This window comes from Pan paniscus, chromosome 10, assembly GCF_029289425.2.
Source record: "Pan paniscus chromosome 10, NHGRI_mPanPan1-v2.0_pri, whole genome shotgun sequence".
NCBI lineage: Eukaryota > Metazoa > Chordata > Mammalia > Primates > Hominidae > Pan > Pan paniscus.
In genome coordinates, this window is record NC_073259.2 from 51,442,654 (window position 1) to 51,469,557 (window position 26,904).

General features: G+C 41.2%; 1 long non-coding RNA gene across 1 annotated transcript; it reads right to left on the minus strand.

The window, feature by feature from the left end:
- Nucleotides 1-537: 537 nt before the first annotated feature.
- LOC130540664 (uncharacterized) lies at nucleotides 538-25,377 on the minus strand. Its single transcript, XR_008954653.1, has 4 exons — nucleotides 25,317-25,377; nucleotides 23,649-23,752; nucleotides 9,659-9,867; nucleotides 538-1,168 (listed from the first exon to the last, which is right to left on the minus strand). It is a non-coding gene; the product is annotated as an uncharacterized LOC130540664 (long non-coding RNA).
- Between the last annotated feature and the right edge of the window lie 1,527 nt (nucleotides 25,378-26,904).

Sequence of the window (26,904 nt, forward strand, 5' to 3'; positions counted from 1 at the left end):
CTAAAGAAAATGTATGTCGACTTAAAAAGCACAGAATAGACTACGTAAAACGGACTAGAAAACCAAGGCAGTGGGCACCTTTGCACACAAACTGAAATCTACATTTCCAGATGATGATTAGAGGTGATAATTACAAATGGACACACATTATCATAAAGCTTGAGCTTAACAAAGTTCTAGACTAGATTATGAAGCTGATCCTGACACCTACTAAGGAATGCTCTCCAGAAGTCAGCATTGGCTCACTAAGAAAATGTCCCAGGACCTCTCTAGGGACCAATTTACAATCACTTAGTAAATGTTCTCTGCTAATGTTGAGAGTACAGTTTCTCCCCAACCATGAACACCTATCCCAGAAACAGCCTGGAGTACAGGGAGTCATAAGAGAGGAAGGTGACCTGCACCTGGGGAACTACTACTGGTAGAACAACATAAAAATGGGTTAGGAATAATTGAGTCACAAACACCAGATGGAAGAACTTCCTTTCTCATCACTGCATACATGGGACACCAGAGAGAGAAAGGAGAAAACAGAACTAGAGATTTCAAATGCTTTATTGAAAGAGAGAAAAACATCATTTTCTTCCTTTCCCAGTGTTTGTTTTTGACTCAGCAGTGGCCACTGCAGCACTGCATCCAGGAGGCTCACCATCCTAGATACTGGATCTAAGGAGTGCTTCTTAGCAGACAGAGAGGTAAAAGAGAAAACAAGGGTTAGAATTTGAGATCTCCTACCAATGAGCCACACAGGAAAAAGCAAGAGGTTTTCTTTTCTAATTCTTTAAGAAAACACATATTTTTCCTGTCTCTGGGGACCCATGGCTGTCTGGGGATGGTGTGTGTGTTGCCTCATCTGCTTTTCTATGTGGTGTCTCCCTGTGCAAAGCTCTGGTGATGGCTCGCTTGCTGGGGTTAATGCAATGTCTCCACCACTGACCCCAGGCAGACACAGCTTCATGAGTCAGTAAAGGCTAGCCTTCAGAGGCTATTAAGTCCCAGAGAGGGGAAGCCGAGAAACATGTCTCCTCTGCTTGATGGCAGTGTCATGTGCAGGATGTTTTCCTGGCTCCAAAGTTAACCATGCAGCTAATAAGCTGGATTCCAGTGAAAGGGAAGTCTGTGAGTCACTGATAGAAAACACTCTCTTCGTTGGTCACAGTGTTACACCCTTGAGAGAAAAGAAAGCAAATATTCATATAATCTGCCTGCTGTAAAAAAGGCAATGATTAAATTTTTAGTGGTGTTTGGCGGCCAGTTCCTTTGCGAAATTTTCTCTTACCATAGTTAAAATCACGGCTACCATTTACTGAGTCCACCACTATGGACTAGGAACCAGGATAAGCACTTCAGACACACATTCTCCCATGATCCTCAAACCATCTTATGTTCTGGATACCATTTAAGTGACGAGCAAACAGACTCAGTCAAGGTTCCAGCTGTGACCTTACACACACTGGCAAATGATGGAGCCAGGTCAGTCTGATCCCAGAACCTCCTAATCATGATGATACTATCAGATAAACAATGTCCAAGTAAATGCAACAATCACCCACCCCAATCTGAGCAGTAATATTTGTGCTGAATGTTCTGTAATAAAATCTAATAAAAATTATCCTGCATGGTCTTCCACTTCTGCATACCACATTAAAAAAAAAAAAAGCTACTGTCTGACTTCCAGGTTTGATTCTCAACTCTTATGGAGTTCCTCTCCCCAGCACCCAAATTAATGATATTATTTGTATTAGTCACTGGGCTAATCTAGTGCTCTATAGGAAGTCATAATTGCTCTCAGCTGTTAAACAAATCTCTAGGCTTATATCAAGATCATTGCCAATTAATCCTTTAAAAGTCATTAAAAATAGGAAAAGCTCAGCCAGGTGCCATGGCTCACGTCTCTAATCCCAGCACTTTGGGAGGCCAAGGCAGGTGGATCATGAGGTCAGGAGATCCAGACCATCCTGGCTAACACGGTGAAATCCCGTCTCTACTGAAAATACAAAAAATTAGCTGGGCATGGTGGCAGGCACCTGTAGTCCCAGCTACTCGGGAGGCTGAGGCAGGAGAATGACGCGAACCCAGGAGGCAGAGCTTGCAGTGAGATCGCACCACTGCACCCCAGCCTGAGCGACAGAGTGAGACTCTGTCTCAAAAAAAAAAAAAAAAAAAAAAAAAAAGGGAAAGTTCCAAAAGACCAAAGACAGGAAAATATTGAAACTGTGATAATGAAATTTCAGATCAATTTTGTGGTATCTAGTGGACAAGATGGAGAAATAACATATTAAATAACTGACATTAAATGCTTGACACTGTGATAAACCTTCACTATAATTTATCTTAGCCCTCACTTCAAGGTAGATATTCCTCCACTTTACAGATGATGATAGTGAGGTTCAGAGAAGTTATTATACATAACTTTTCCAATGTTGCCCTACTAAGTGAAGAGCTTCAAAATTGGTGCTATGGACTGAACATTTGTGTCTCCCCAAAATTTGCATTTTGAAGCCTAAATCTCCAATGTTAGGAGATGAGGCCTTCAGGAAACAATTAGGCCATGAGGGTTGAGGTGTCATGATGAAATTAGTGCCCATATACACATACAAAGAGACATGAGAGAGCTTCCTCTCTTTCTGCTCTCAACCATGTGAGGGTAGAATAAGAAAATGGCCAACTGCAAGCCAGGAAGAGGATGTCACCAGACACCTGCCAGTGCCTTGACCTTGGACTACCCCAGCCTCCAGAACTACGAGAAATACATTTCTGTTATTTAAATCACCCAGTCCATGGTATTCTGTTATAGCAACCCAAACTGAATCAGACATGTGAGTAGCAACTATAGATTGAGTTGTGGGAAGAATCAGCTGGTTGAATCCAAAGTCAAAGAGTGTTGATTAGTAGATGGGTATTCATCTCAGAGCAAAATTTGTAATGGGGTGCTGGAGTATGCCGTCCTTGTCTTTCTTATTCATCTTCATGCTTATCAAAATTATGGGCACCAAAAATACCTCTAACTGGCAAATTCAAAATTACATCAGAGGATAAGTGAGCTGCAGTGAAATTAAACTGTTACATGTAGATTTACAAAGCCAATTACATAGCTATCGTGTGGAAGAAAATTGGGCAAATAATGACTCATTTAAAATTTTCCTTTAAAAGCTAAAACAGTCTTAGGCTCCATTAGTAGATCCATCAGGGAGACTCTTATTCTGCATATGGAGTGTTGAGACTAAATCTTTGTGCTGCATTTTTTATTATACTTTAAGTTTTGGGATACATGTGCAGAACATGCAGGTTTGTTACATAAGTATACACATGCCATGGTGGTTTGCTGCACCCATCAACCCATCATCTACATTAGGTATTTCTCCTAATGCTATCCCTCTCCTAAACCCCTACCCATTGACAGGCCCCAGTGTGTGATGTTCCCCTCCCTGTGTCCATGTGTTCTCATTGTTCACCTCCCACTTACAAGTGAGAACATGCTGTGTTTGGGTTTCTGTTCCTGTGTTAGTTTGCTGAGAATGATGGTTTCCAGCTTCATCCATGTCCCTGCAAAGGACATGAACTCATCCTTTTTATGGCTGCATAGTATTCCGTGGTACATATATGCCACATTTTCTCTACCCAGTCTATCATTGATGGGCATTTGCGTTGGTTCCAATTCTTTGCTATTGTGAACAGTGCTGCAATAAACATACGTGTGCGTGTGTCTTCATAGTAGAATGATTTATAACCCTTTGGGTATATACCCAGTAACGGGATTGCTGGGTCAAGTGTTATTTCTGGTTCTAAACCCTTGAGGAATCGCTACACTGTCTTCCACAATGGTTGAACTAATTTACACTCCCCACCAACAGTGTAAAAGCATTCCTGTTTCTCCACATCCTCTCCACCGTCTGTTGTTTCCTGACTTTTTAATGATCACCATTCTAACTGGCATGAGATGGTATCTCATTGTGGTTTTGATTTGCATTTCTCTAATGACCACTGATGATGAGCTTTTTTTCATGTTTGTTGGCTACATGTCTTCTTTTGAGAAGTGTCTTCATATCCTTCACCCACTTTTTGATAGGGTTGTTTTTTTCTTGTAAATTTAAGTGCTTTGTAGATTCTGGATATTAGCCTTTTGTCAGATGGATAGATTGCAAAAATTTTCCCCCATTCTGTAGGTTGCCTGTTCACTCTGAAGATAATTTCTTTTGCTGTGCAGAAGCTCTTTAATTAGATCCCATTGTCAATTTTGGCTTTTGTTGCCATTGCTTTTGGTGCTTTAGTCGTGAAGTCTTTGACCATGCCTATATCCTGAATGGTATTGCTTAGTTTTCTTCTAAGGTTTTTTATGGTTTTAGGTCTTATGTTTAAGTCTTTAATCCATCTTGAGTTAATTTTTGTATAAGGTGTAAGGAAGGGGTCCAGTTTTCATTTTCAGCATATGGCTAGCCAGTTTTCCCAATACCATTTATTAAGTAGGGAATCCTTTCCCCATTGGTTGTTTTTGTCAGGTTTGTCAAAGATCAGATGGTTGTAAATGTGTTGTGTTATTTCTGAGGACTCTATTCTGTTCCATTGGTCTATATATCTGTTTTGGTACCAGTACCATGCTGTTTTGGTGACTGTAGCCTTGTAGTATAGTTTGAAGTCAGGTAGCATGATCCTCCAGCTTTTTTCTTTTTGCTTAGGATTGTCTTGGCTATACAGGCTCTTTTTCGGTTCCATGTGAAATTTAAAGTAGTTTTTTTTCCAATTCTGTGAAGAAAGTCAGTGGTAGCTTGATGGGGATAGCATTGAATCTATAAATTACTTTGGACAGTATGGCCATTTTCATGATATTGATTCTTCTTCCTATCCATGAGCATGGAATGTTTTTCCATTTGTTTGAGTCTTCTTTTATTTCCTTGAGCAGTGGTTTGTAGTTCTCCTTGAAGAGGTCCTTCATATCCCTTGTAATTTGTATTCCTAGGTATTTTATTCTCTTTGTAGAAATTGTGAATGGGAGTTCACTCATGATTTGTCTGTTTGTCTGTTATTGGTGTATAGGAATGCTTGTGATTTTTGCACATTGATTTTGTATCCTGAGACTTTGCTGAAGTTACTTACAGCTTAAGGAGATTTTGAGCTGAGACAATAGGGTTTTCTAAATATGTAATCATGTTATCTGCAAACAGAGACAATTTGACTTCCTCTCTTCCTATTTGAATACCTTTAGTTCTTTCTCTTGCCTGATTGCCCTAGCCAGAACTTCCAATACTATATTGAACAAGAGTGGTGAGAAAGGGTATCCTTGTTTTCTGCCGGTTTTCAAAGGGAATGCTTCCAGCTTTTGCCCATTCAGTATGATATTGGCTGTGGGTGTGTAATAAATAGCTATTATTTTGAGATACATTCTATCGATATCTAGTAATTGAGAGTTCTTAGCATGAAGGTGTTGAATTTTATCAAAGGCCTCTTCTGCATCTATTGAGATAATCACCTGGTTTTTGACATTGGTTCTGTTTATGTGATGGATTACATTTATTGATTTGTGTATGTTGAACCAGCCTTGCATCCCAGGGATGAAGCCAACTTGATCATGGTGGATAAGCTTTTTGATGTGTTGCTGGATTCTGTTTGCCAGTATTTTACTGAGGATTTTCGCATTGATGTTCCTCAGAAAGATTGGCCTGAAATTTTTTTTTTGTACCTCTGCCAGGTTGTGGTATCAGGATAACGCTGGCCTCATAAAATGAGTTAGGGAAGAGTCCCTCTTTCTCTATTGTTTGGAATAGTTTCAGAAGGAATGGTACCAGCTCCTCTTTGTATCTCTGGTAGAATTTGGCTGTGAATCCATCTGGTCCTGGGCTTTTTTTTTTTTTTTTTCGGGTGTTAGGCTATTAATTACTGCCTCAATTTCAGAACTTGTTATTGGTCTATTCAGGGATTTGACTTCTTCCTGGTTTAGTCTTTGGAGGATGTATGTGTCCAGAAATTTTTCCAGTTCTTCTAGATTTTCTAGTTTATTTGCATAGAGGTGTTTATAGTATTCTCTGATGGTAGTTTGTATTTCTGTGGGATCAGTGGTGATATCCCCTTTATCATTTTTATTGTGTCTATTTGATTCTTCTCTTTTCCTCTTTATTAGTCTGGCTAGTGGTCTATTTTTGTTAATCTTTTCAAAAAAAAAAAAAACAGCTCCAAGATCCATTGATTTTTTTGAAGGGTTTTTCATGTCTCTACCTCCTTCAGTTCTGCTCTGATCTTAGTTATTTCTTATCTTCTGCTAGCTTTTGAATTCGTTTGCTCTTGCTTCTCTAGTTCTTTTAATTGTGATGTTAGGGTGTCAATTTTAGATCTTTCTCGCTTTCTCCTGTGGGCATTTAGTGCTATAAATTTCCCTCTAGACAATGCTTTATCTGTGTCCCAGAGATTCTGGTACATTGTGTCTGTGTTCTCATTGGTTTCAAAGAACTTATTTATTTTTGCCTTAATGTTATTTACCCAGTAGTCATTCAGGAGCAGGTTGTTCAGTTTCCATGTAGTTGTGCGGTTTTGAGTGAGTTTTGTAATCCTGAGTTCTAATTTGAATGTACTGTGGTTTGAGAAACTGTCTGTTACAATTTCTGTTATTTTGCATTTGCTGAGGAGTGTTTTACTTCCAATTATGTGGTCAATTTTAGAATAAGTGCGATGTGGTGCTAAGAAGAATGTATATTGTTGATTTGGGGTAGAGTGTTCAGTAGCTATCTATTAGGTCTGCTTGGTCCAGAACTGAGTTCAAGTCCTGAATATCCTTGTTAATTTTCTGACTTGTTGATCTACCTAATATTGACAATGGGGTGTCAAAATCTCCCACTATTATTGTGTGGGAGTCTAAATCTTTTTGTAGGCCTCTAAGAACTTGCTTTATGAATCTGGGTGCTAAGTGGGGTGTTAAAGTCTCCCACTCTTATTGTCTGGGAGTCTAAGTATTTTAGTAGGTCTCTAAGAACTTGCTTTATAAATCTGGGTGCTCCTGTATGGGGTGCATATATATTTAGGATAGTTAGCTCTTCTTGTTGCATTGATCCCTTTACCATTAGGTAATGCCCTTTTATGTCTTTTTTGATCTTTGTTGGTTTAAAGTCTGTTTTATCAGAGACTAGGATTGCAACCCTTGTTTTTTGCTTTCCATTTGCTTGGTAAATATTCCTCCATCACAACCAACTTGTGAGCTGGTTAACTTGGTAAAGGTTAAGGTAAACTTCCTATGTGTGTCTTTGCACATGAGATGGATCTCCTGAATACAGCACACCAATGGGACTTGATTCTTTATCCAATTTGCCAGTCTGTGTCTTTTAATTGGGGCATTTAGTCCATTTACATTTAAGGTTAATATTGTTATGTGTGAATTCAATCATGTCATTATGATGCCAGCTGGTTATTTTGCGCATCCATTGATGCAGTTTCTTCATAGTGTCGATGGTCTTTACAATTTGGTATGTTGTTGCAGTGGCTGGTACCAGTTTTTCCTTTCCATATTTAGTGCTTCCTCCAGGAGCTCTTTTAGGGCAGGCCTGGTGGTGACAAAATCTCTCAGCATTTGCTTGTCTGTAAAAAATGTTATTTCTCCTTCACTTATGAGCTTAGTTTGGCTGGAAATGAAATTCCGGGTTGAAAATTCTTTCAGAATTTTCAATATTGGCCCCCACTCTCTTCTGGCTTGTAGGGTTTCTGCAAAGAGATCTGCTATTAATCTGATGGGCTTCTTTTTGTGGGTAACCCAACCTTTCTCTTTGGCTGTCCTTAACATTTTTTCCTTCATTTCAACTTTGGTGAATCTGATGATTATGTGTCTTGGGGTTGCTCTTCTCAAGGAATATCTTTGTGGTGTTCTCTGTATTTCCTGAATTTGAATGTTGGCCTGCCTTACTAGGTTGGGGAAGTTCTCCTGGATAATATCCTGAAGAGTATTTTCCAACTTGGTTCCATTCTTCCCGTCACTTCCCGGTACAACAATCAAACGTAGGTCTTTTCACATAGTCCCATATTTCTTGGAGGCTTTGTTTCATTTCTTTCTTTTTTCTCTAATCTAAGTTGATCTTCAATTTGATATCCTTTCTTCCACTTGATCAGTTCAGCTATTGATACTTCTGTATGCTTCACCAAGTTCTCGTGCTGTGTTTTTCAGCTCCATCAGGTCATTTATGTTCTTCTCTAAACTGGTTATTCTAGTTAGCAATTCCTCTAACCTTTTTTCAAGGTTCTTAGCTTCCTTGCTTTGGGTTAGAACATGCTCCTTTAGCTCGGAGGAGTTTGTTATTACCCACCTTCTGAAGCCTACTTCTGTCAATTCGTCAAACTCATTCTCCATCCAGTTTTGTTCCCTTGCTGGTGAGACGTTGTGATCCTTTGGAGGAGAAGAGGCATCCTGGTTTTTGAATTTTCAGCCCTTTGGCGCTGGTTTTTCCTCATCTTTGTGGATCTACCTACCTTTGATCTTTGATGTTGGTGACCTTCAGGTGGGGTTTCTGTGTGGGCATCCTTTTTGTTAATGTTGATGCTATTCCTTGCTGTTTGTTAGTTTTTCTTCTAACAGTCAGGCCCCTCTGCTGCAGGTCTGCTGGAGGTCCACTCCAGACCCTGTTTTCCTGGGTATCACCAGCGAAGGCTGCAGAACAGCAAAGATTGCTGCCTGCTCCTTCCTCTGGAAGCCTTGTCCGAGAGGGGCACCTGCCAGATGCCAGCCAGAGCTCTCCTGTATGAGGTGTCTGTTGACCCCTGCTGAGAGGTGTCTCCCAGTCAGGAGGCAGTGGGGTCAGGGACCCACTTGAGGAGGCAGTCTGTCCCTTAGCAGAGCTTGAACACTGTGCTGGGAGAGCCGCTGCTCTCTTCAGAGCCAGCAGGCATGAACGTTTAAGTCTGCTGAAGCTATGCCCACAGCTGCCCCTTCCCCCAGGTGCTCTGTCCCAGGGAGATGGGAGTTTTATCTATAAGCCCCTGACTGAGGCTGCTGTCTTTCTTTCAGAGATGCCCTCCCCAGAGAGGAGGAATCTAGAGAGGCAGTCTGGCTACAGTGGCTTTGCCAAGCTGCAGTGGGATCTGCCCAGTTGGAATCCCCTGCGGCTTTGTTTACACTGTGAGGGAAAAACTGCCTATTCAAGCCTCAGTAATGGTGGACGCCCCTCCCTGCACCAAACTCGAGCATCCCAGGTCAACTTCAGACTGCTATGCTGGCAGCAAGAATTTCAAGCCAGTGGATCTTAGCTTGCTGGGCTCCGTGGGAGTGGGATCCGCTGAGCTAGACCTCTTGGCTCCCTGGCTTCAGCCCCCTTTCCAGGGGAGTGAATGGTTCTGTCTTGCTGGCATTCTAGGCGCCACTGGGGTATGAAAAAAAACTTCTCCAGCTAGCTCAGTGTCTGCCCAAACATCCGCCCAGTTTTGTGCTTGAAAACCAGGGTCCTGGTGGTGTAGGTACCCGAGGGAATCTCCTGGTCTGCAGGTTGCAAAGACTGTGGGACAAGCGTAGTATCTAGGCTGGAATGCACTGTTCCTCATGGCACAGTCCCTCATGGCTTCCCTTGGCTAGGGGAGGGAGTTCCCCAACCCCTTGCACTTCTCGGGTGAGGCAACGCCCCACCCTGCCTCAGCTCACCCTCTGTGGGCTGCACCCATTATCTAACCAATCCCAATGAGATGAGCTGTGTACCTCAGTTGGAAATGCAGAAATCACCCGCCTTCTGAGTTGATCTCGCTGGGAGTTGCAGACCGGAGCTGTTCCTATTCAGCCATCATCTGTGCTGCATTTTAAGGAGATTCCCAGACTGAGAATTTTCTCAAGCAATGCAATCAGAATGTCAGAGACTGTGGAAATCATGCCATGTTTTGTTGAATGATCTGAATCTAGAACAAATGAGTCTGAAAAGGAAAAGATTCAGGAAGATAATGTATGCCATTAAATATATAAAATAGAGATTTGACTTGTACGAAAAACCAGAATAAAAAAGACCTGCTGGAAGTTGTTTGGGAGAATTTACTATCCTCTGATAGGTCAAAGTGGTGAAGTCCCCTTGACTGGCCTAGCCCAGTGAGTGAGTGAATGAACAAATGAATAAAATGTTAGAGCAGAAATTAAATGATCATCTCCCAAGGGATAGCGTCCAAAGATTCCTGAATTTGGATGAAAGGCTGGATTGTCTTGAGTACATCGTCCTAATATTGGCAGACTGTCCAGTTGCTAAGAATCATTCTCAGGGACTAGGCCTCCTTTCAATGATTTTAAGGAACCCCATACCAATGCCAGCATCCTTCTCTAAGGTATCTCTTCCTGGACCAGGTATGTTAGACCCTCACAGGCTGAGCATATCAAGGAAAGACCATTCCTTACAATTCCCTATCTTCTACATTCCCTAGCCTAGTGTGTTGCATTAACCCCTCACTGAGGGGCAAGCTAGGGATTGACCAAAGGTCATGTATTTCAAGTGAAAGTTTAGGAAGCTACAAAGAGGTGGAAGTTAGGAAGTCCCTGCAGATGCAGGGGACACACACCAAATAAATGGCTAGGCAACAATTCCCCCAGTCATACTGCACCCCAACCCAGAGGAAAACTTGGCATTGGAGAGAAGCTGTGGAGCAACAAAGCAGATATGCCATGTCCCAGGCAGTGTTCCAAATATATTATATATGTTAATTCATTTAAATCTCCCAATAACTTTGTGGGATATTACATCCTTTTTATAGACTAGGAAACTGAAGCCAAGGAAGAGCTGACAACTTCCCCAAGATCACACAGCGAATAATGGTGAAGCCAGGATTAGAACCCAAGCAATGCAATCCTGGGCTCCTAACTAAGCACTTTAGTGTTTACTGAGTTGTGAATTTGTACCTCAATCCCTTCTGCTTAAGGTGACACTACTTAGAGGCACCTTCTGACGCAGAGTATATACTATGTGATCAATAAACAATTATCAAATTCAATTAGTACTTTAAATCATTTGGAACTTGTTGACAGTGACCAGGGTATTCAGAACTGGAGATCTCCGGATACATCTTCATGTTCTAGTTTAATTCCTAGCATGAAACTTTCGTGTCCTCCACATTCCACTTTGTCTTTGTGGTTTTTATTTTATTGGCATGTTGTTGTTATTTAGCCTGGGGCATAAAGTCATTTATTTGGTCTTAGGCAAACCAAAGATAAATGTTGAGACCAGGTTCCAGCTTCCTGTGGTGCCTCATTTGCTGAAGAAGAAAAAAAACTTGTGAGCTGGTTAACTTGGTAAAGGTTAAGTTAAACTTCCTTTACCAAAAAGGACTTCCTTTACCATCTACTTGGTGATCAAGCCTTTCTTTGATATCTGAATTAACCCTCAAAATAGTAAATTTAAGAGTGTAGTTGAAAGCCTAAAATTAAGAAAATCTCAGTTTTTAAGGGTTCAGAGTTGAAGGGGCCTGAAAATTCCATCCCTACCCCTGCAGGCTTCGTCCAGCTGGGGCAGGGCCTGGGCTTTGACACAACATGGTTACAAGAGCCTCAGGAGAGCAGCCAACAGATGTCCTGGGGGAACAGGAGTGGACTTCACAGGAATCCACAAGGCCCTGGCCTTCACTCTCAGTCCAGCTGGCTCTCAGTTACAAAAGGCAAATTCCACCAGCTGAATGAATCCCAGCAGCTGTGGTAGCCTGGAGGCTCCATCCTGTACAATACATCAGGCAGCCAGCCAGTTCTGAGCCGACTACTTTCTGTGTGATGAATCAGCCCTGGCCCCCAAAAGAGAGGCAGTTCAACATGTATGAGGTCCCTAGACTGTACGTATCCCTTCCCACACTGCTTTAGGCACTGAGAATTCATCAGTGGGCAGGCCAGATAACACCTCTGCTCTTGTAGAAGTTACCTTTTCAATCTACTCTAAGGAAACAATCAGAAATATACCCCCAAAATTGCATATAATATTATAATAGCAAAATATTGGAAACGATTTGAACAACCAACAGTGGTCCACTGACTAAATAAATTCTAGTATATCTATTTGAAGTCACAGAACTAACTATATAACATGATTTTTAAAAATCATGTTATATAGGAATACCAAATGATTTAGAAATTTTTTCAATATATCAAATGGGAAAAAAAGATTACAAAGCAAAGAGTACACTATGTCTCCAAAGTTGTGAACAAAAAAAAAAATGCTTATATGCACATGAAAATAAACTGGAAAGATACACACCAAAACACTAACTATAGCTACTTTTGGATGGTGGGATTAGTGGTGATTTTATATTCTTCTATGTTCTACAAAACTCTCCTCTTGCCAAATTTCAACAATAAATACACATGTCAGTCAAGTTCCGACTAAGAAAACAGCACATACCAGGTAGCTCAATATTAGGAATTTAATATGGAGAACAAGTTACAAAGCTTTTATGAGAGGTAACAGGAAACAATGAGGTAACAGGAAGCAATAGGGCAGTCCAGCAATTAGCAGAATCAAGAAGCAAGTACCAAGAAGTGGGAGAGAAAAGAGAAGAGGTGATATTAACAGAGCTAGTAGTCTGAGCCACTCAGTGGTATGTGTGGCTTTTAGGAGAGAAAATATAGCTACTTTTGGAACATCACTTGAAGCAAAGACAGAGGGGAAGAAATACCCTTGTTCTTCAGTACAGCACTTCACACCCTGCAATCCCCTGCAGTGCTTCACACCCACTAAGCCTGGAGCCAGTGGGGAAGGGAGCTGGGAAGTGAAGTCTGCAGTGGAAGCCACCTGCAGTTCAGAACAGTCAAAGATAAGAGTGGGGATGGATCTGAGAGCAAACACACAGGTGACTGGCACATTAGTTCTAGAACCATAAGGGGAAAGAAAAAATTTGATGCTTTTTTTTTTTTAAAAGAACACAAAAGTAGGACACATTTCCAAATGTTGTCTTCCTTCTGCTTGTAATTCAAGAACTTAAGATGCAACAAAGTCCTTGTTGTTTGCAAGCCATACAGAGGCATGTACATTGTCAGAATACACATTGTCAGACACTGAAGGTATTAGGGAAAAAATCAATCTGGGTTTCTTTTCTTGTTTTTCAGATTCCCACCTTTACTTTGCCAGTCGCCTCTCAGCTGAGAGCCCTCAGCTGCTCCAGGTTTCCAATGTGGTGCCCCCTTGGGCCAACTCTTTCCTTTCTCTCCTCCACCCAAAATTCCCAAGCAATCCCTACCTATGAGTCACACCATACAAGTCCCATTTGCTTCCAGAAAGTAGATGTTACTTTGAGAGATTTAGTGTTGAGTTTAGGGAAAAGGTGTATTTAAAACAACAAATTAGCTACTTTAATCATCCCATAGGGCATGAGTTTAGAGGGCTACAAATCTTTCAATTAAATTTAAATAGTTTTTACCAAAAACTTGAAGTTCACCCAAAACTGCAATTGGAACTATGAAACATACAAAGAAAATTAAAACCAGCTTCTTTTTCACAAGGAACAGATAAGAGGCTTTCTGATTATTCAAGACAAAAGTTCTGGAGTCTTCCTCATAAACAATCAGTAAACCCTTCTGCTTCAACCTTCAAGATATATACAAAGTCTAGCCACTGCTCATAATCTCCTCTAAAGCAACTCTCCCAAGCCACATCATTCAACACCTGAATTGTTGCAATGGCCTCCTCACTGGCTTCTGACCTTCCACACTTGTCCCCAACCTCCTCACTCCCCACAGTCAATCCTCAACAGAGCAGCCAGAGCGATCTTTTAAACCATAAGAAAACCTACATCAGTCCTCTGCTCACAACCTTCCAATGGTCTCCCATCTCAGAATAAAAGTCAACATCCTTTAAGTGACCCACGAGGTCCTAAGTGTCCTGCAACTCCACCCAGCCATTACCTCTCAGCCCTCACTGCTCACTCACTCAGCTCCTCAGAGATGCCAGGCCTACTCCTGCCTTGGGATCTTGGCAGTTGCTGTTGCCTCTGCCTGGAATATTCTTCCTCCAAACATAGGCAGGACTTCCTCTCTTACCTCCTTCATATCTTTGCTCAAGTCTCACCTTCTCAGGGAGACCCTTCAATCCTCTCTTTCTCCCGTTTCTATTTTTCTGCCTAGGCCTTATCAACTTCTAATATGCTGCATAATTTACTCAGTTATTTTATTGCCTCTGCCCTCCCACCAGAATAGGTAAACTCAAGAGGTGGGGCTTTTATCTGCTGTAAACACTAATGTATCTCCAGCATTTCAAAAAGGGGCTAGCTCCTAGTAGGTACTCAACCAGTATTTGCTGAATGGATGCATGCTGGCACGTGTCTGAATGACAACAGCACAAGGCAGAGGTTGGTGTGGCAGGTCAGTGTCCTGGGCCTGGCAGAATCAGGTGGGTGGTGGGTGGGAGCCTAGGGAGCACTTCCTCTCTCCCCATCTAAAGGAAGAAAACATTCTCCCTATGATGAATCCTCTCACTCAGCTGCTGAACCTTGTTCCCTCAGCCTCCCCAGGAAACCTTACTTTATCATCCTTCTTTCTTTATAGTAGCCACGCTCTATTTTTTTGAGACAGAGTCTCACTCTGTCACTCAGGCTGGAGTGGCACAATCACAGCTCACTTCAGCCTCGACCTCCCAGACTCAATCGATCCCCCCACCTCAGCCTCCCAAGTAGCTGGGACTACAGACACATACTACCATAGCCTGCTAATGTTTTTAAATTTTTTGTAGAGATGGGCTCTCACTATGTTGCCCACTCAGGTAGGCTCTTTCCAGTGGTTCTTTTCCTTCACACTAAAAACTTGCTCATATGTCCCCAACTTACAGGAAAAGAAAGAAAAAACTCTCCTTGGATCCTACACCCTCTTCACCTATCCTATGGACTTCCTCCTGTCACAAAGTCCTAGAAAAAGCTTGTTTCTCATTTTTTGGTTTTGTTCGTTTGTGTACTTATTAGCTCTACCTTTGCACCTCTCGTTTATTTCTCAACCCTCTGCAACCTGATGTCCATGCAGAGCAGTCACTGGAATTGTGCTCATCTTTTTGTGGCCAAGTCCAATGAATATTTTTCACTCCTTCGCTTACTTGTCCTGTTTGTTTAATGTGTATCGAGTCTCCTTTCTGCATGAAACCACCCACTTAGTGCTTTTGCATCTCTAACTCCCCTGCACTCTTGAGTTCCTCCTGTCTCTCTGCACACCTCATATCCCCCAGCTCACACTTCAAGGATGGGTGCTCCCTGCACTTCTGTCCTTGGTTCTTACCTCTCCACATTACTCTCCCTTGCCAATTTCATCCATCCCCAGGGCCTCTATTATAATCCACATATTGATGATTCCCAAGCCTATCTTCACATTCCAGATCTCTCAGATTCATACCTGTATTCACTGCCTATTTGTACGAATCAAAAGCACCTCGCACTCCATATATTCAAATCTCATCACCTTTCCTCCTTTTGTTCCTCTAGCATTCATCTCTGCAAAGGGCCCTTCTGTCAGGTAAAACCAGATACTACAACTCATTCTTGATTCTTCCTTTTCTGTCAACCACCACCCAAATAATCCTGGCTAATTTTTTCATGTGTCGCATATCCACGCCTTTGTCCCCAGACTCACTATTCCCCTAAACCCAGCTGCCAGCACTTCCTTACTATTTTCCGTGTCCAATACTACCCCTCCAACCTATTATCTGTCTGTGCCACAGTGATCTTTGCAAAGAACAACCCTGGCCAAGACCCTTACCTGGCTTCCCTTTGCTCAATATAAAAGCTTACTGGCTTTTACATTACCTCTCTATGCCCTTTTATATTACCTCTCTATGCCCTTGTACCCTTAACTCCCTCTTTCCCCCATCTTTACTTTTTGGTGAATTGCTGGGACCCTGATGAACTACTTGCAGTTTCTCCACAGAACAGGCTTCTGTTACATCTCTCTGGACAGGCCACCCCACCTGGTCCAGTGCATAACAGTTACGGGATCAGGCTCTGGAGTGAACAATTATGGGATCAGCCTAGATTGGCTCCACCAGCTTACTAGTTGTGTTATGTCGGGCAAATTAATTATCCTGTGCCTCAGTTTCCTTATCTGCAAAATGGAGGCTAGAATAACAGTACCTATATCATAGGGCTACATATAACATACTTAGAACAGTTCCTGATACATAACAAATACTCTATGCATAGTAATTATTATTATTAATACTTATTCATCAGACTATCTCTTATTTGCCCAAGCCTCTAGAAAGATTCTACTGACCCCTTAGGTCCAGATTAGGACTAATCCATACATTCTTCTATCCTAGCACATCTCATACTCCACTGTTTATATGTCTGTCCCTCCCTCCACCCCAAAAAACTATGACCCTGTGAGGGCAGGAACTCTCTCTTACTAATCTTAGAATTCCCAGCACCAGTTCAATGCTTAACAAATAATGCATTCAGATTAAGTTTGTAGAATGAACAAATGAATGCATGGATACTCATGGCATGTCATTAACGTTTGCTCAGGCATTTACAGGGCTCGAAACACCTTCACATATTTCTCTCATTTGTTCCTCACATCAATCCTATACAGTAGGCAAGACAGGTATGATTATTATCTTCATTTTCTTAAAGGGCATTCAAGTTTAACTATTGAAGTAACTTGCTCAAGATTATAAAGCTGATCGATGAAGAAGCCCACCCTGGGAGCAAGGTCTTCTAACTTCAAATTCTGCTCTTTCTTCTCTACAACAAACAATCACCACTGGAGAATTACAAGGTACACCTGGGATGCATAGAGCTATGAATGGCAAGCAAGAGAGTTTTGAATTTCAAACATGGCATCAGCCAGTATACACACAGCAAAGAGAATGCCCCCAAAGAAAGGGAAAGATTAAATCTTAGAAATAGCTTCTGTATTCAAGGCCAGCGTGGACAACATAGTGAGACCCCATTCCTACAAAAAATTTAAAAATTAGCCAGGCATGTTGGCACATGCCTGTAGTCCTAGCTACTCGGGAGGCTGAGGTGGGAGAATCTCTTGAGCCAGGAATTAAAGGTTACAGTGGGCTGTGGTCACACCATTGCACTACAGCCTGGGCAACAAAGTGAGATCCTGTCTCAAAATAAGAAAGAGCTTCTCCAACCTCAGTGTTGAATCAAATCAATTTAGGTATTGTTTTCAGCAGCTAGTAAAAGAGGCCTGAATATAATGTCTTCAATAAACCAAGAACATGTCTCTCATTTGGCGGATCGCAAGGTCCGCCGTGGTTAACACGTGGTTAACACGGTGAAACCCCATCTCTAGTAAAAATACAAAAAATTAGCCAGGCGTGGTGGCGGGCACCTGTAGTCCCAGCTACTTGGCAGGCTAAGGCAGGAGAATGGTGTGAACCTGGGAGGTGGAGCTTGCAGTGAGCCAAGATCGCTCCGTCTAAAAAAAAAAAAAAAAGGTCAGAGTTACACAGCTTACAGGTGATGAGGAGGCACCACAGTTCCTGAGAGCCTGGCTCTATATTTCTACTGCACCACCTTATGTGTAGGAGGCAGAACTCAGATGGTCCCAAGATTCCTGCCCCGGGTGTTCAGAATAGTCCCCCCTCCCTTCCATCACAGACAGGATGGTGAATAAGATGGATATTACCACCATGATTAGGTTGCATTACATGACAAAGTTGAAGAGTCGTTGCAGATGTAATTAAAGACCAAAATCAGTTGACTTTAACTTAATTAAAAAGGAGAATATCCTGAGTGGGTCTGATAACCAGGTGAGCCCTTAAAAGGCACTGGGCTCATCCTAAAGAAATTACAAGGTAGCTTTTGAGCCTTTCTAAGAGAGATTCTCCAGTTGGCCTTTAAGAAGAAAGCAGCCATGTGGGAGGGGCCGTGAGGCTAGGATGTGAGGGCAGCTCCAGGGAGCTGCGTGGACCCCCATCCAACAGCCCAGAAGAAAACAGGACCTCAGTTCCACCGCTGCCAGGAACTGAATGCTGCCAAAATCTGAATGAGCTTGGAAAAGGGGCCCAAGCTCCAGATGAGAGCACAGCCCAGCTGATGCCTTGATTTCAGCCTCGCAAGACCTTGAACAGAGACTCCATCCTCAGACTCCAAATCCACAGAAACTGTAAGATGATAAATGTGTTGTTTTAAGCCACTAAATTTCTGGTAATTTCTTATATAGCAACAGAAAATTAATACACTATAAATACTATACACTAATACCCCATAGGCGCTGTGCCCTAATGCCCTATTAGGCCCTGTGCACTAATACCTTATAGGTGCTATACGCTAATGCACTATACTTCTATTACCAAGCACCTCATGGTGCAAGTCAGCTATGGAAATCCCACCATCTGCATGCCAGGTTACAGGAAAGAAGGGAAAAGGCTAAAAGGGAGCTGCTCTGCACTCAGCTATCTCCTACTCTTAAGCAGCCTCCTCTGCTTAAGTCCCCACAGAACTTCACTTAGTTCTCCTAAGCCAGACCTATGTGGCTAAATCTAACTTCCCAGGAGACTGGAAAGTACACTTTTTAGTGAGGCACTTTGTGACCCCCAATAATATAAGGAAGGGAGATGGGCCACCAGGGGGGCCACTCTCATAGAGACTGCAGCTCTGAGATGGCAGGGACTTACTTGCCCATGTCTTTGAGCTCTCTCACGGCCAGGTCTGGAATATTCTGACCCCTATACCATGTGCTCTGCATTGCCAGCAGACTTGTGGGAGACCAGAAGCACTGATCAATGGCCTGATGCCCCTTCCTCCACCTTCTCTACTGGAATCCTTCCCGATTGCCTTTCCTTCCTGTGACCCTAAGCACAAGTGCTAGTCACACCAGACCCATTGACACTATCCACTCTCTCCTTGGAAGGGAAAGCATCACTTGACCACTTTAGAGCAGAATTTTAACTGATTGGAGCTGAAAATAAAAACGACCAAGGTCTAAGGGTAAACTCTGGGGGTTGGGGAAAGGAAGTCATGATTCTATAGGAAAAAAAAAAAAAAAAAAAAAAAACGTGATTTTGAGCTGTTGAATCCAAGAGATGGGAAGAGATTTTAGTAATGTCATGGAGGCAAACGGAACCAGATTGAGCAACCACTGGAAGACAGGGCACAGCTGAGAGCAGAGCTGACCTTAAGACAAAGTATGTATAGGACAAAGCAGTTCTGCTAACGGAGACTAGGAAATTGGGCGCTAGAAGAACCTGAGGGGAAACTCAGCCCATCAGTCATGCTCAGCAGGAGCCAAGAGCCACTTAACTGGGCAGAGGCATTACAGATGCAGCTGGAAATTATGCAATGATAAGGAAATGGGGAGTAAAAGAGTAGTTACGGGAGTTGTTCACAAATAGAAACGTGAACAATATCTTGGGTGCAATAAATACCAATTGCTTAATCACTCTGTGGGGTGAAACATTTTGCAATGGATATGAGTTATCATTGTTCCATCTATGCAGTTACAGAATAGCAATTCCCTCATCACTAATGAGAACTCTGGGTGAGTTTCCAGAAGATTTGATACATTTCCTGGTCTTTGATGACCTTGTAACACCAGATGTTCTTTTAACTCTAGGTATTCCCTTCAGAAAGTAAATTCCTTTCAAATTCCTTTCCACCAATGACAAACAATATATACAACAGTGCTCCTTGTAAGATTATACCACCATATTTTTACCGTACCTTTTCTGTTTACGTATGTTTACATGCAAAAATACCATTGTGTTACAATTGCCTACAGTATTCAGTTCAGTAACATGCTGTACAGGTTTGTAGCCAAGGAGCAATAGGCTATACCTTCTAGGTTTGTGTAAGTACATTCTATGATGTTCACACAATGACAAAATTGCCTAGTGATGCATTTCTCAGAATGTATCCCTCTCATTAAGCTACTCATGACTGTATGTGTGAAAGAATAAAATGACGCCACCTTTTCGTGAATCTGGTATGGTATGCTGCAATTTTCAAAAATTAAACGGCCAAACCACGCCTCCATGCACTATCTCTATAAAAGATTGTTATAAGTGAACATCACTTCCTAACTACCAGTAACCAAATATTATACAGAACATAGAGTGGAATTGCAAAGACTGATAAAGTCAATACTTAATAACCATACGATCAGCTCCACACAATAAAAGCAAAAACTAAGAGAAAGGCAGCCAGGGAGTAGTTAGGAATACAGGTTCGGAAGTCAGAGAGCCTGGGTTTGATCTCAGTTCCGGTGCTTAGCAACCTAGTTCAGCAACTTGGATCATTATTTGACCTCACTAAACCCCAGTTTATCTATAAAACGGGTAATAGTAGTGCCTGCCCCATAAGGGCATTGTGTGCCTAGTAAATAAAATAATGCATTCCAAGCCCAGCACAGCACCCGGTTCATAAATATTAGTTATTATTATTCAGAGGGTTTTTTTGTTATGTCTCTGAAATCCTAACCTGTAATTCCAATCTGCTTACTTACTTCCATCTAACTCCACAGGCTACAGCAATATCCAACAGCCCCCGTATATTTCTGGAATGGGAAGTCATCTTATAAATTGTAAATCCAGCCAAGGATGCACAACCAAGGATGTATCAGACCCTCTGGGCACCCGTGGTGTTGAAAAAGTGTACCTAGTTAAGAACCACTGCCTTGCTCTGAATGTCTCACTTTACAGAGGAGCAAGCTGAGGAGGCCCAGTAGCATGAAGAATCTTCTGGGGTCACAAGACCATTTTCAGAATCTCCTCTTGACAGACCTGGCTCAGACCTCAAACTGGGAGCCAAGTGTCTTGACTCTGATTGCACAATTTTGGCACTCCCCCGGGCCATCTTATGAAATTCAACAAGCATTTCCTGAGAAACCACAGTAGGGGACAGGAAGGAGAACAAGATGGAAACCCCGCCAAGAATGGCATCGCGATCTCATCATGGAAACAGGCATTGGCGGCGTTAAGAATTCTAAAAGAAGTGCCAACAAAGTGCTAAGAAGTCCGAAGTGTTGCCGCTAACTCACAAAACTTTCATGAAAGAGGTGGAATTTCTACTGGACTTAGAAGGCTAGGGATTGAAAGGAGCCATTCTGGGTAAGGTAAATCATTCAAGCAAAGGCCCCGAGGTTTCAAGAGAGAAAGCTCATGAGAGATCTTACAATCTTCTTGAACAGACAAGGAGATAAACCACAGAGCTGAAACATCTGGGTTCAGAAAAAGCCAATAGTCTGAAGTATCTTTTAGAGCTGCAAAGTGATAAAATTCTTCCACTGTCTCTTCCCAAATTATCCACAGAGCATCTGCTTTCTGCCTGCCACTGGTTCTGAAAGATTGAATGCCAGGGAGAGGAGTTGCTAGAACAGTTCATGTGTGGGATCCCACTCTGAAGACATTAAGAATGGAGAGGCTCAATTCTCATTCCTTGTAGAAGTAGAAGCCAACAGGAATACAGCCAGCCCCTCTACTCAAAATCTAAGGAGATGATGTGGGAATGAAAATGACAATTCGCTTCATGATATTTGATCCTACATGAAAAAAGTATAAATTTCCAATAATTCTTAGTCTATTTTGCTCTGAAGTTTCAGTAAACAAATAACTACAGCTTGCCATCATGATTTAAAGCTATTGAAACAATAGAAATAATACTATTCAAATTTTCTTTACAACCTTACTAAAATGTTAAAAACAGGTTTGGTGTAGATAAATCCTCCCAACTTGTTCTGGTTAGCTATTGCTGTGTAACAAACCACTCCCAAACTTGACGGCATGAAACAATTATTTTATTATTCTCGTGGATTCTGGTTTTATCAGTAGAGGGTCTTCACAGCAAGTTGTCCAGGTTATTAGCATTCGGAACAAAGAATTGGACAAAACACAGCAAAGCAAGGAAGAATGAAGCAACCAAAGCCCCTGATACAGGATCTTCTCAGGGCCAAATACCTACTAGAGGTTTCCCACTGGCCACTAGGCGTTCACCTCATGTAAATGAGGTGGTGGCCCACAATCAGTCTGATTGGTTGCGGAAAGCAACCAATCAGGGGCTGAAGTGAAGTTACAAAGGTCACACTCCCATGCAAACGTCTGATTGGTTGTGGGAAGCAACCAGTCAGAGGCTAAAGTGAAGTTACAAAGTGACACTCCTATGCAAATGTCTGATTGGTTGCAAAAAGCAAACCAATCAGAGGTACTTTCAATCTCCCATCTGCTGAAGAAAAGGTGGGGGTTTGCAAAGGGAGTAGCCTCTGCAACTACTTTTGTTACTTAGGCCTGGAAAGTTAGGGTTTTCCTTTCAATTCAGTTCTAGGAAGTCAGCGTGAAATGGCCTTAAGTTTCCTGCCTCTAGACCCTATTCTTCTGCCTCACTGGTAGGTTAGGAATTTGAAGGGGATACATCATAGATGTCATATCCCTGCTCCATGTCATCCGGGGCCTGAGCTGGGGACACTTAAAGTGTGAAAGCATCTCCATCCACTGTTGGGTGATGCTGGCTGTCAGCTAAGACCTCGGGTAGGCTGCCAGCCAACCTACACGTGGCCTCTCCTCCACATAAGTGGAACAGGGCTTCCTCACAGCACTGAGGCTGGGTTCTAAGCGTGAGTATCCCAAGAAAGCAAAGACAGGAGAAAACGTCACCTAGGTCCAAAGGGAGGAAACAGACCTCCCAATGTGGGTACTGTCAAGATCACATTGCAAGAAGAGTGTGTGGGAGAAGAGAACACTGCAGTCTTCTTCAGAACATATAACCTGCCACACATCCCAAGTAGTATTCTATATCCACCTGCCTATGACTGAAACTGACACCATAAAAGGAGCAACCTGTGATGATAAAGCGTTCCCTCAGCAGGATTTATTAGTTTAGTTAAAAAAATTTCAAATAGCACTTTACACCTGGCAAATCCCCTTCAGGGTATTCACAATCTCCCTGTCTGGTTGTTATTCTCACACTACTCTATAAATGAAAGGCCTGATATTCAGAGAAGTTATATGAGTTCAGCAGAGACCTTTGGGAAGTTAAGGATAGACTCACAATTTGAACTCAGAACTTCAGACTCTAAAGCCTATATTATTTTCACACTTCCTTTCAAGTGAAAATAGGTTTATCTAATAACAACCAACAAATATCAAATGAATTAACAAACGGATAAACACTAGACTCTGAAATTATTTTAGCAGAAATTCTAGCATTTATCAGAGTCCCGTGGAAATGGGACACTAACTAGGTTAGCTCTGATGAAACAAGAACATCTTTTTAGAGAGTAAGCCTGAAGAGATGCCTTGGTAGAAACCCTGAAAGCCAATGCCAACTAAGATGGGGAGGGACTCTGTCAATGCTGAAGTTAAAATTGTGGGTGCCCCCCAAACTTTGCCGCAAAAAGCCTGTGAGGGTGGGCATTTTTCTTTTTTTCCATTTTCAATAATAACGTAAAGATGCCACAGACAATTTAAATCATTCCCAATTGTGACATAGATAAACTCTTCTAAGAGGATTAAATATTCTTGGAACACTGAAATAGCTGGTTTTCACATTTAATTCTTGGAGTCATTTTTCCAACTGCAGCCTGTTAATTAAAGTATAGCTTGTCTAATCTAGAATATGAATGATTTCATATCTTCTGTTCCCAGCATGACTCCCCAGTATTATTCTAGGAGACATCAGATTAAACTTGAGAAAAATAATCTGTATCATTTTCAGAATTAAAAATCTTGGAAATTAATTCTCTGAATATTAGTCCTACCTCAATGGCATTGCCCAATGAAAAGAGAATGAATAATTTAAGATTTCACTATTACCTTTAAAATGTAGTTAGGAAGTAATAAACGAAGAAGTAAATTCTCAGTTCTGCAAATGTTCCAAGAATTGGCAGAGTAAGCATAACACTAAAAATCTTCAAGTTCTAAATAGATGTAAATCAATATGGAAGAATAAAGAATAACTTTTAGATTTCCAGACTACCACTATTTTTCCCTAAAACTTTTCTTTCAGTGTCCTTGCTTTGCCATTAAAAGTTCTCTAATGTTAAATGGGTTGAATAACCATCATTTATATCATTTCAGTATTTATAAATCTGTCCCAGATAGGTACTGGAGCACAGAGGCCAATTCATATTTCATATAATTCAATATATTCCTTTTTATTTCTCTAACAGAAAAATAGTAACTCCCAGGCTGTAATCTCCTTTTTAAAATGGGCCATTAATGATTTACAAGGGTGGTTTTTGTTTTTTGTTTTATATTTTTTTTAAAAGGAAGAGAAATAAAACCTTTCATGAGTAGTCTTCCAGGCTGGCTTTTTCCAAGAACTAATATGAAAAAGGTATAAAATATGGTGAATAAGAAAAGCCCAAGCCCAACCTCTCCTCTTGGCATTCTGGTCCCTTTAAAATCTGTTCTTTACTTGCTTTTTCTATCACTTCTTTCCCACCACCCCCTATCCTTCCTTCTTCAGCTCAAGAGAATTCTTCTCCAAATCCTTTCTGGACCAATGTGTGAGTCATTCTCTTCTGCTTCTCCATTTATGAGACCCCTACTCCTCCTCCAAGGTCCAAATCAAACACTGTCCTTGGCTGAAACATCCTCTAATCCACCCAGGGGTTGATAATCACTCTAACCTCACCTCATCTAACAAATATAATACAACACTTATTTCATTCTGGTTTTTAAGTGAAATCAGGCTTATTAGGAAAGTAAAGGAATAAAGAATAGCCACTCCATAGGCAGAGCAGCCTCTGGTTGAATTTTAAGTGGTCATTCTTTACACATCTGCATCCCCAAATGAGTTGCAAATTGCAAACTCCCTGAGGAAGGAAGCCCTGTATTGTTCCATGGTTATATCCTTTCACAATGCATAGAATAGCTTAAAGCAAGCTCTCAATTTTACTAATAATAGCTGATATTTATTGATCACATACTACTTATCAGTCTTAGTTAAGCATTTAAAGCACTATTTCAATTAATTTTCACAAGAGCCATATGTATAAATATCGTCTTTCACACTTTATAGAGGAGGAAATGAGATCACAGCATTTAAGGAGCTTTCCCATCATGCAGTTAGAGACACTAGGATTTGAACCTGAGTATTTGGATTCCACAGCCTAAACCCCTATTCTCTACTTTCCACTTGATAGTTTAAATGAATTAATTTAATTTAAAGAAATTCAAGAATAGCATAGACTGTTCATTAAAAATGAAGTTGTAGAATGGGCGGAAGAAGTAGTTCTGTTACCGGTAGAGGGTCTTGACTCCAAGTTGTCCAGGTTCTTGGCATTTTGAACAAAGAATTGGACAAACACACAGCAGAGCAAGGAAAGAATGATACAACAAAAGCAGAGACTTATTCAAAGTGAAAGTACACTCCACAGTGTGGGAGCCGGCAGCGGCAGCAGCTCAAGGGCCTGGATATAGAATCTTCTCAGGTCCAAATACCCCCTAGAGATTTCCCATTGGCCACTTTGTGTTCACCTCATGTAAATGAAGTTGTGGCCCTCAGAGACTAAGGTGAAGTTACAAAGTTGAGCTTCTATGCAAACAAAGACTTGGCTGGCAATCAGTCTGATTGGGTGCTATCTGCTGGCAATCAGTCTGATTGGGTGCTATCTGCTGGCAATCAGTCTGATTGGGTGCTATCTGCAACCAATCAGAGGCTGAAGTTACAAAGTTACACTCCTATGCAAAAAGCAACCAATCAGAAGTACTTTCAATTTCCCATCTGCCACGCGGAAAACGTGGGGGTTTGCAAAGGCAGTAGCCCCTGGTCCTTTTGTTACTTAGATGTGCAAAGTTAGGGTTTTCCATTCAATTTAGTTCTAGGAAGTCAGTGTGAAATGGCCTTAGGTTCCCTGACTCCAGACCCTATTCTCCTGCCTCAATTCCATTTGCTTATGTATTATTTTTGTTGTCTGCAACATAAATGAGGAGTCTCTGGAATTTCATCTTTCATAAGCCAACACCTGGATTTTCTTAAAACAGATTTTTTTCTTATACATTAGTCAAAGTAAATTCATCTTCCCTTATATCATGACATCACCAGGAGTATTAGCAAAGCATAATAGCAATTGTCTTACTCAGATGTACAATCATAGAACATAAAAGAGAAAACATTCTCCCTTTTAAATTCCTTATAACTCTCAAGTGATAAATAAGGGAGTAAATTTGGGTCAAAAGAAGGGTTCAAGCTATATCTATACAGCCAAATCACTAAGTCATACGTCCAACAGGCTAATTATTATGTATTTTTTAAATATTTTAACATTCATATTGGCCAAATCAATGTAATTGATCCATAAATGCCAGCAATCCCTGTGTTGGGAATGATTTTTCCATTTATCTACTGATGCACAAAGTCCTAGAACAACAAGAGATAAATTAAGAAACATTCAACTTTCTTGCCTCTCCAATCCCTTCTCAACATTGTTGCTGGCTTTCTAAGACACAACCTTAAGTGAAAAGAAGTGAACTTCGACCCATACCTTTCACCTTATCCATAAATTAACTCAAAATAGATCACAGACCTAAATGAAAAACCTAAACTATACACAGATTTCCAAAAGAAAATTTAGAAGAAAATATTTACAGCCTTGCTTAGGTGAAGATTTTAGAAAATATACCCAGGGGTTGTAGTGAGCCTGGGTGACAGAGTGAGACTCCATCTCAAAAAACAAACAAAAAAGAAAATATACCAAAAGCTGGACCACAAAAGAAAAAAGTATAAACTGGACTTATCAACATGAAAAGCTTCTACAAGACACTGTTGAGAGAATAAAAAGATAAACCACAGACTGGAAGAAAATATTTGTAAAATACATATAAGGGATTTGTATGCTGAATATATAAAGAACTCTCAAAACTCAACAATAAGGAAAAATAAAACTGGGCAATAGATTTCAACACACAGTTCACCAGCAAAGATATATGGATGGCAAAACACACACACACACACACACACACACACACACGAAATGTTTTCAATATCACTAGTCATTTGGCCAAAAAAAAAAAAAAAGTAAAACCACAGTGAGATTATCATTTCATATCTATGAAAATGGCTCCA